General features: G+C 46.8%; 1 protein-coding gene across 3 annotated transcripts in view; it reads left to right on the top strand.

The window, feature by feature from the left end:
- Positions 1-813: 813 nt before the first annotated feature.
- Positions 814-8144, top strand: part of PLEKHG2 (pleckstrin homology and RhoGEF domain containing G2) — a 50802-nt gene continuing 43471 nt past the window's right edge. For all 3 annotated transcript variants that reach the window (XM_029619823.1, XM_029619822.1, XM_029619821.1), the window contains exon 1: positions 814-1140. The gene's annotated coding sequence lies outside the window, so the exon portion shown is untranslated. The remainder of the gene's footprint in view (positions 1141-8144) is intronic.

The raw sequence follows: 8144 nt of genomic DNA, 5'->3' as shown, positions 1-8144 counted from the left end.
ACTGGGGTTTTTTGCCTGTTATGGAGCCATTTGGACATATGCAGAACATTTTTTTTTTCAGGGGGCTAAAAACCAAAATAATAGAAATAGTTCCAAAAAGTCATTAAAATCCGGGAAGATAGGCAAGTGAGCCGTTCCCCAGCCCCACCGTCAGCATCAGCCAATGTTCAGGAGGTGCCATCCTGAAGAGCCGGGGCACCAGACATAGACACTACCAGAGCCGTCCAAATAAGACTCCTCTTCCACTGATGAACCAGAACCAGCGATGTGTGTGTGTGTGTGTGTGTGTGTGAGTATGTGTGTGTGTGTGTGAGTGTGAGTGTGTGTGTGTTTGAGTGTGAGTGTATGTGTGTGTGTGAGTGTATGTGTGTGTGTGTGTGTGAGTGTGAGTGAGTGTGTGTGTGTGTGTGTGTGTGTATGTGTGTGAGTGTGTGTGTGTGAGTGTATGTGTGTGTGTGTGTGTGTGTGTGTGTGTGTGGTGGGGGGGTGGTCTCTTGCTAAAGCCCCAGAGGTTGGCACTAGAGACTTTTCTTCCTTCATCAGGACCCTCCCAGGTCCGCCCCTCAGTGCTCCAGAAATCCGAGCTGCTCGGGGACACTTGGGGATTCCAGTTTGCTCTTTGCGAAATCTAGGAATTTTATTGGAGGGGGAGGGGAGAGAAGAGAGTGTTTATTTTAGTTTAGTCTATTTTTTTTTTGTACCCATGCCCACAGTCCAGGGCCCCTCCCCTCCCCCGCCCCCCTCCAGCAGCGACAGGGTTAATGGAAGCAGGGAATCTGCAGCAGGAAACGGGGAGTTTTCTTTGCTTCTGCAGCCCTGACTCAAGCTTGCAGCTTCCCATGGATGGAGCCCACCCGCTCCCCCTTCTCTGAGGCGCTCTTCCCACTCAGGCTGGACCTTTGTCCATCGTCCGAGCCTTCTCTCCGGCTGCTCCCTGCCAGTGGCTCCCCCTTCTGCCATGACTCCTGGCACTTCACCCTGACCCAAGGGGTTAGGTGGGGAGGGGGCAGCCTGGGGCACGGGTCCCTCTCGAGTATGCTCTGCTCCTGTAGCCGACCACCTTTCTTCTGACCCTCTTTGTCTGTGGGACTGTCCCAAGTCTGAAGACATTCCTTCCCAGTGGCCAGCAGATGTTGTGAGGTGAGTTTACAGATGTGCGTTGTGCGGGGTTGGTGGTCTCTGGGTGCTTTTTCCACCGAAAGCTTCTCTCTTCCCATCTCATCTCAGCATTAACTACCCCCTCCCCGGCTAAAAAGGGGTGCAGAAAGCGGCAGGGGAGCGGTCGGGCTGGGGCGCAGGGGGAGCTCAGTGGCAGAGGCTCCTGTCTCTTCCAGAGCCGTCCCTCCATCCTTTTTTAATCTTCTTTTTTTTTTCTTCAGACTTGGCGTTTTTGTCCAGCAGTGAACGGGGCAGGGAGGAAATGAATGAACTGGGGCTCTGAGCCACTCAGGCAGCACCAGAACAATGCAGGAGAGGGTGAGGCTCTGCTGGTGAGTACCTGCTCAGGTACTTCCAGCGAACCTCCCACCTCTGCCCAGCGATGCCTCTCTCTCTCATCCTACCCCTCCCGCCCTCCATCCTAGCCCTTCTTCTCTGCCTCCCCCTCCCTTTGTCACTCCCTTTTTCTCCCTTTGTTCTATTGCTCCCTCTCTTTCCCCATGCATATATGTTTCTTTTCCCCTCTCTCCTTCCCTTTCTCCTATCTCTCTTGCTATCTTTCCTTTACTTATTCATTTTGCTCCTTTTTTTTAAATCCATCTCTCCCTTTGTCCTTGCCCTCGCTTTATCTTGGTTTTTCAGTTTCAGCCTCAGCGTCTCACTGGCTTACAGCCTCCATCCCCCCTCCCCGAGCACTGGTGAGTTCACGACGGGTAGTGACTGGGGTGAAAGGTTTGATCACTTTGACGAGATGTGAGGTGTGAGAGATCTGGCTGAACGGAAGGATCCCTTTGAAAACAGAATTGCAGGGCTGTTGTTTATTTTACATTCCAAAACTGGAATGTAAGTGAACTGGAGGTCTGTGGCTCTTTTACTGGAGAGAAGACCCCGCCCACTAACCCCCCCCCCCCCTCCAAGACTGTCACCGAGGTTCGCAGAGACCGCTGGAATTCACCAAACGAGACAGTCTGTCAAGCACACAATTAAAAGTATGTTGAGGCTGAAAGGGTTGTGTTGAGCAAGACTCTCTCCAGTAAGAGCGGAAAAAAAACGGGGAGGGGGTCCAGAGGCATGGGTCGTCAGCCTCACACGAAGCCCTTAAAGACAGAAAAACAGGGAAATGTTTCTGAAAAAAATGACATAATCAGTTAAATGATAAAGAAAGTGATCCTGTGTCCTTTCAGGAAACTGGTGAGATGAAGGAAGGAGAATGTGTGAAGGAGAGGATAGTGATTGGGAGAGGAGAGAGAAGGGGTGGAGGGCATGTGTGAGAAAGAAGGATGGAGAAAGAGGAGGAAAGGAAAGTGTGAGAGTGGAGGGGTGGAGAATACGTAGAGATCTTTGTTTGCCAGTTTTATTTTATTTTGGCTGGGTATTTCAATGTTATAACAAGAAATCAGTAGGAAAATGATATTGTTATAACACATGAGAAAAATCAATAGAAAAGTCATTTTTTCACTGATTTCTTTTTGTTATAGCATTGAAACTCAAAGGAAAAAACTGAGAAGGAAGGTCTCTACTGATATGTAAATGGAAGAAGGAGAGTGTATTAGAGAAGGATGGATGGGGTGTGTATCAGCGGTGGGATAAAGCTTGAAAGATGAGAGAGGAGAGTGTGTGAGAGAGGAAGAAAGAGGGAAGGAGGGTATGAAACAAAGTTGAGGATGTGTACGTGCAGGAAGAGTGTGTGTGTGAAAGGGAGGAGTGTGTGTATGTACATGTGTGTGTGAGGGGGATGGAGAGTATGTGAGAGGAGGAAGGAGAGAGTTTGTGTGTGTGTGTATGTGTGTATGGATGCATGTGTGTGAGAAAAGGAAGGAGTGTGTGTGTATGCAAGCATGTGTGTGAGAGGAATGGAGGGTGTGTGAGAGGAGGAAAGAGAGTGTGTGTATGTGCGCATGTGTTTGAGAGGGATGGAGGGTGTGCGAGAGGAAGAAGGAGAGTGTGCGTGCACGTGCATGTGTGTGAGAGGGATGAAGGTGTGTGGAGAGGAGGGAGGAGAGTGTGTGTGTGTGCGCATGTGTGTGAGAGGGATGGAGGGTGTGCGAGAGGAAGAAGGAGAGTGTGTGTATGTGCGCACGTGTGTGAGAGGGATGAAGGGTGTGTGGAGAGGAGGGAGGAGAGTGTTTATGAGAGAGAAATGGAATGATAGAGTAAATCTGAGATTCTTGATTCTTGGACTGCTGCCAGTACAAGACATTATCGGATGACCGTTACTCTCCCATTCTTGAGATAAAATCTGCACTTTTTTTGTCCAGGGGATGCAGAGTCAGATGACTGGAAAGGTAATTGAAGTCTTTCTAGCACTCCCAGCATAACTTAAAGGGCACTGAAAGATTCTATGAACTCTTGTCTTTGGGTTCAGGAGTGGAAGAGGAGTCTGGGACTTATTTACCATGCTTGCATTCTCTTTGCACTTCCCGGCATCCTCCCAGCCATTCTCAGTCATTCACCCGTGGTTACTGTATCTAGAGTCTGCCTCTTTCTCAGGGACCTTCCTTAACTAAACGACCATTCCAGCAAATGCAAGAGCAGCCCTAACACCCAACACCATATCAGCCAGTCAGATTGCTAGATTTCCAACCTCCATTTATTGGGCAATGGAAGCAGAACCAGGCCTTCAGGTAATCAGAAGGTGGCCAGCCTATGAACATTTATTTTTGAAACTGAAAATTCAAGTAACTTCCTTTTGGCTAAGCAGTGACAGAGAACCAGAGAGGAAGACCAATGGGCAGATTGGACAGGCTGTTACCTGCCATCATGTTAGCGCTCACCCCAGAACAGGCTTGAGGCCTAATGGCAAGGAGCAGTCTGGGATACATGAGAATAAAACCAGGACTGTCTCATCCTCTCCCCACTGGCCTGGAGCCAGCTGGTGAAGCCCAGACATTGGGTCTTACTTTCACAGCTCCCATTTGCCATCTGGCTGCCATTCTTTTAAAATTTAATGATTTTTTTTACTTGTCTTGGGCTTCAAACAATCAAAAGTAAAAGAAAAAAAAAACGATGAGGTTTTAGTCACTGTAGCCACACAGCTGTATTCTTTTGGAAAATTTAAAAAAAAAAGAAAACTTAAAAGAGAGTTTGTCTAGCAAGCCTCATTTGCATGGAAAAATCCTAGCACAAAGCTGCAGATAATTGAGCCCATGATGTGCACTGAGCTGCAGAGGCCCAGGACTCCATGGTGAGCCTTGCAGAGTGCAATTCAGGGGGGGTCCTCTCCTTTAAAGGAAGGGAGGTGGGGGGCTGCTTAAGGCTGAAAGAGCCGTTATCAGTGGTAGCAACCAACCTGAAAGGGGCAATGGCTTCCCTTGTGCCTTCTTCCTCTTTTGGGGCTGTCCTCTCTCTGGAAACAGCTGGCTCAGATCATTGTTCTGTTCCTCTGGCTGCAAGCTGCTCAGTCTCCCTCGACCTCATCACCCTTTCCTCAGCTTTTTTATTTGGCAGCATAAGTCAACTTCCTGTGTTGTCTGACTGAAGGGTTTTTCCGGTGAAGATCCCCAGGATCTAAAGGATTACCTGAGAGCTCCATGGTGGTGCCTGTGCCTTCCCAAGGACCTGCTTTGGGGAGATCCATCTCACCTAGTGACCTAATTGAAGATCACCCACCTCAAGACATCCTGCCTCATCTAGTGATCTGTCTCAGGGTTATCCGTCCTACCCAGTGACCCTCCTCAGGGTGACCAGCTTTACCCATTTATTCATCTCAGAGGGTTCGGTCTCACCCAGTCACCATCTCAGGTCAACACGCATTGCTTTGCAATAATTCTTGAAGATTTGTCAGAAATGACAGACTGAGCAGGTGTAATTGATATGTGGGAGAGGTTGGGGGGCAGGGAGGGAGACCGGATTCCAGTGGAAAGCAAGGCAGCTCACATAAGAACATAAGATTTGCCATACTGGGTCAGACCAAAGTTCTATCATGCCCAGTATCCTGTTTCCAATCCAGGACACAAGTACCTGGCAGGATCCCAAGGGGTAGAGAGATTCCATGCTACTTATCCCAAGGATAAGCAGTGGATTTCTGCAATACCACTTTAACATTGGTTTATGGACTTTTCTTCCACTAACTTGTCTAAACCTTTTTTAAACCCAGCTACCCTAACATCTTTCACCACATCCTCCTGCAATGAATTTCAGAGTTTAATAAAGAATTGAGAAAAAAATATATTTTCTCCTATTTGTCTTAAATGATTTACTTAGTAACCTCTTTGAATGTTCCTTAGTCTTTGTATTTTTTGAAAGAGTAAACAACTAATTCGTGTTTATTTGTTCCATTTCACTGATTATTTTATAGACCTCTATCATATCTAACGTCAGCCATCTCTTCTCCAAGTTGAAGAGTCCTAACCTAGTTAGCCTTTCGTCATAGGGGAATCGCTCCATCCCCTTTATCATTTTGGTCACCCTTCTCTGTACCTTTTCTAATTCTGCTATATCTTTCTTGAAATGTGGGGACCAGAACTGAACCCAATACTCAAGATGAGGTCTCACCATGGAGCAATACAGATGCAGTATGATATCCTCTGTTTATTCTCCATTTCTTTCCTATTTATCCCTAGCATTCTATTTGCTTTCTTGGCTGCTGCTGCACACTGAGCAGAAGATTTCAACTTATTATCAACAATGACACCTAGATCCTTTTCCTGAATGGGGATTCCTAATGTGGAAGCTTGCATTTTGTAGCTATAATTTGGGTTTCTCTTCCCTAAGTGCATCACTTTGCATTTGTCCACATTAAATATCATCTGCCATTCGGAGGCCCAATCTCCCAGTCTTGCAAGGTTCTCTTGCAATTTTCACATCCTCTTGTGATTTAACAATGTTGAATAATTTTGTGTCTTCAGCAAATTTGATCACCTCACTTGTTGTTCCCATCTCTAGATCATTTATGAATAGTTTCAACTATTTTTCCCGACACCGATATCAGGGACAAATTGTTGAAGATTGTAGGCTGTAGTTTCCTGGATCACCCTGGAACCTTTTGTAAAAATTGGCGTTACATTGGCCACCCTCCATTCTGCAAGTACTGTAGCTGATTTCAGTGATGGTTTACAGATTACTAACAGTAGGTTTGCAATTTCATTTCTCAGTTCTTTCAGCACTCTGGGATGTATACCATCTGGACCAGGTGATTGGCTACTCTTTAGTTTGTCAATTTGCCCTAGTCCATCTTCCAGGCTCACTGAGATTTGTTTCATTTCCTGTGAATCATCACCTTTAAATATCACTTCTGGCATGGGTATCTGCGTTTCATCTTCCTCAGTAAAGCCAAAGCAAAAAATTAATTTGATCTCTTCACTGTGGCCTTGTCCTCTCTTAGCATCATAAGAACATAAGAAATTGCCATGCTGGGTCAGACCAAGGGTCCATCAAGCCCAGCATCCTGTTTCCAACAGAGGCCAAACCAGGCCACAAGAACCTGGCAATTACCCAAACACTTAGAAGAACCCATGCTACTGATGCAATTAATAGCAGTGGCTATTCCCTAAGTATAATTGATTAATAGCCATTAATGGACTACTCCAAGAACTTATCCAAACCTTTTTTGAACCCAGCTACACTAACTGCACTAACCACCTCCTCTGGCAACAAATTCCAGAGCTTTAAATCCCTTTCCCCCTCCTCACAGAAGAGGAGCATCACAATTGATTATCCCAGAGAACCCAAAATCATGACAAGGAGCAGGTTTCTAGGGCCACCTTATTCAACACATCAGCTGCACTGTCCTTAAAACACCTCTTAATGGCATCTCGAAAACCACCTACAGTGGGGGACTTACTTAAATCCAAAATAATATAAAATGATTCTTTATACAGTTACAGGAACTGCAAGTGATGTAGAGAGGACATGCACAGCATTCTCTGACATGGAAAACATGCACACACACATACACACACACATGACATTCTGTGACCTGGAAAAGCACAATTATGTATCAAGCACACAAGATCCTTAGTGGTGACTTTATAAAGCTGAAGATCAAACAGAGTCTTCAGTACTGCAGTATTTAGGTTAATGGGCAGAAGCTGATTGTCTCTGGAAGCCTTCCTCTGCCCTTGTATTCTCTGTTGCTCTTTAGGGATGTGGAAAGAGCACCCACACATGGGACAACATCCAAACCAAATATAAGTGCAGATGTGTTTCAGAGGTAATGGCCCAGGTGATGGTTGAGATGGAAGGGACTGCATGCCACAGCCAGCGCGCGAGTGATCCTCACAATCCCAAGGGAAGGCTGATGCACAGACCACCCCAAAACCGAACTCTCAACTGCACCCAAAGCTGTATGCTCCCCTCCTCCAAACCCAGTCTTATGCAGATACTTTAGTTCCAGGGAGTGAGAGCGTTACCTTTCTTCATGCTTTCTTTCCGAGTACCATTCTGTTCTGAGATGCTGAAAGAGATTCCGCCCCAACAAGTGTCCTGAGGAGTCACAGGTTGAGTGTTGAATGGTGGTCTTCTAGGTTCTGCCCCTTCCTCCTCACAGTCCCCGAGCCCTGAGCTGCTTTTAAATACTAACGTACAAAGATCTTGGACAAGGGCTTGTGTTAATGCCAGCAGAGCCTCAAGCTTCTGTCTTCTGCTGGCTGAGTCCAGATAAAGAAACTTCAGCTTGATCTGGTAAAGGGGAGAGATGGCACCCTAAGTCACCAGCTGCTCCTTCTCCCCCACCCAAAGGATCTTCCCACACGTGCACCATCCTACCACACAACAATAACAGCATTTTCCCTGGTGGGGGATGGGATTGAAGAAGCTGGCCAGACGTATTTTACATATGCACTACGCCGGGCAGTAGGAGGGAGATGGAATATTTTCTGAATTGGGGGAAGCTGCAGTATGTTAATGGATGTAAGTGATAGGGAAACTTGGCCAGACGGTCCTTGGCTGCTCTCCAGGACATGTTCGCTGTGCAGAGTCAGTGGCAGGCTTTCCTCTGCTGTAGAGTCAGCATGGACTGTGCTGCAGAGGCCAGCAGACAACGTGAC

The sequence above is a fragment of the Rhinatrema bivittatum genome, chromosome 11 (genome assembly GCF_901001135.1).
Source record: "Rhinatrema bivittatum chromosome 11, aRhiBiv1.1, whole genome shotgun sequence".
Taxonomy (NCBI): Eukaryota; Metazoa; Chordata; class Amphibia; order Gymnophiona; family Rhinatrematidae; genus Rhinatrema; species Rhinatrema bivittatum.
Note: the sequence above shows the minus strand (reverse complement) of the source record. Positions and strands in the feature narration are given on the sequence as shown.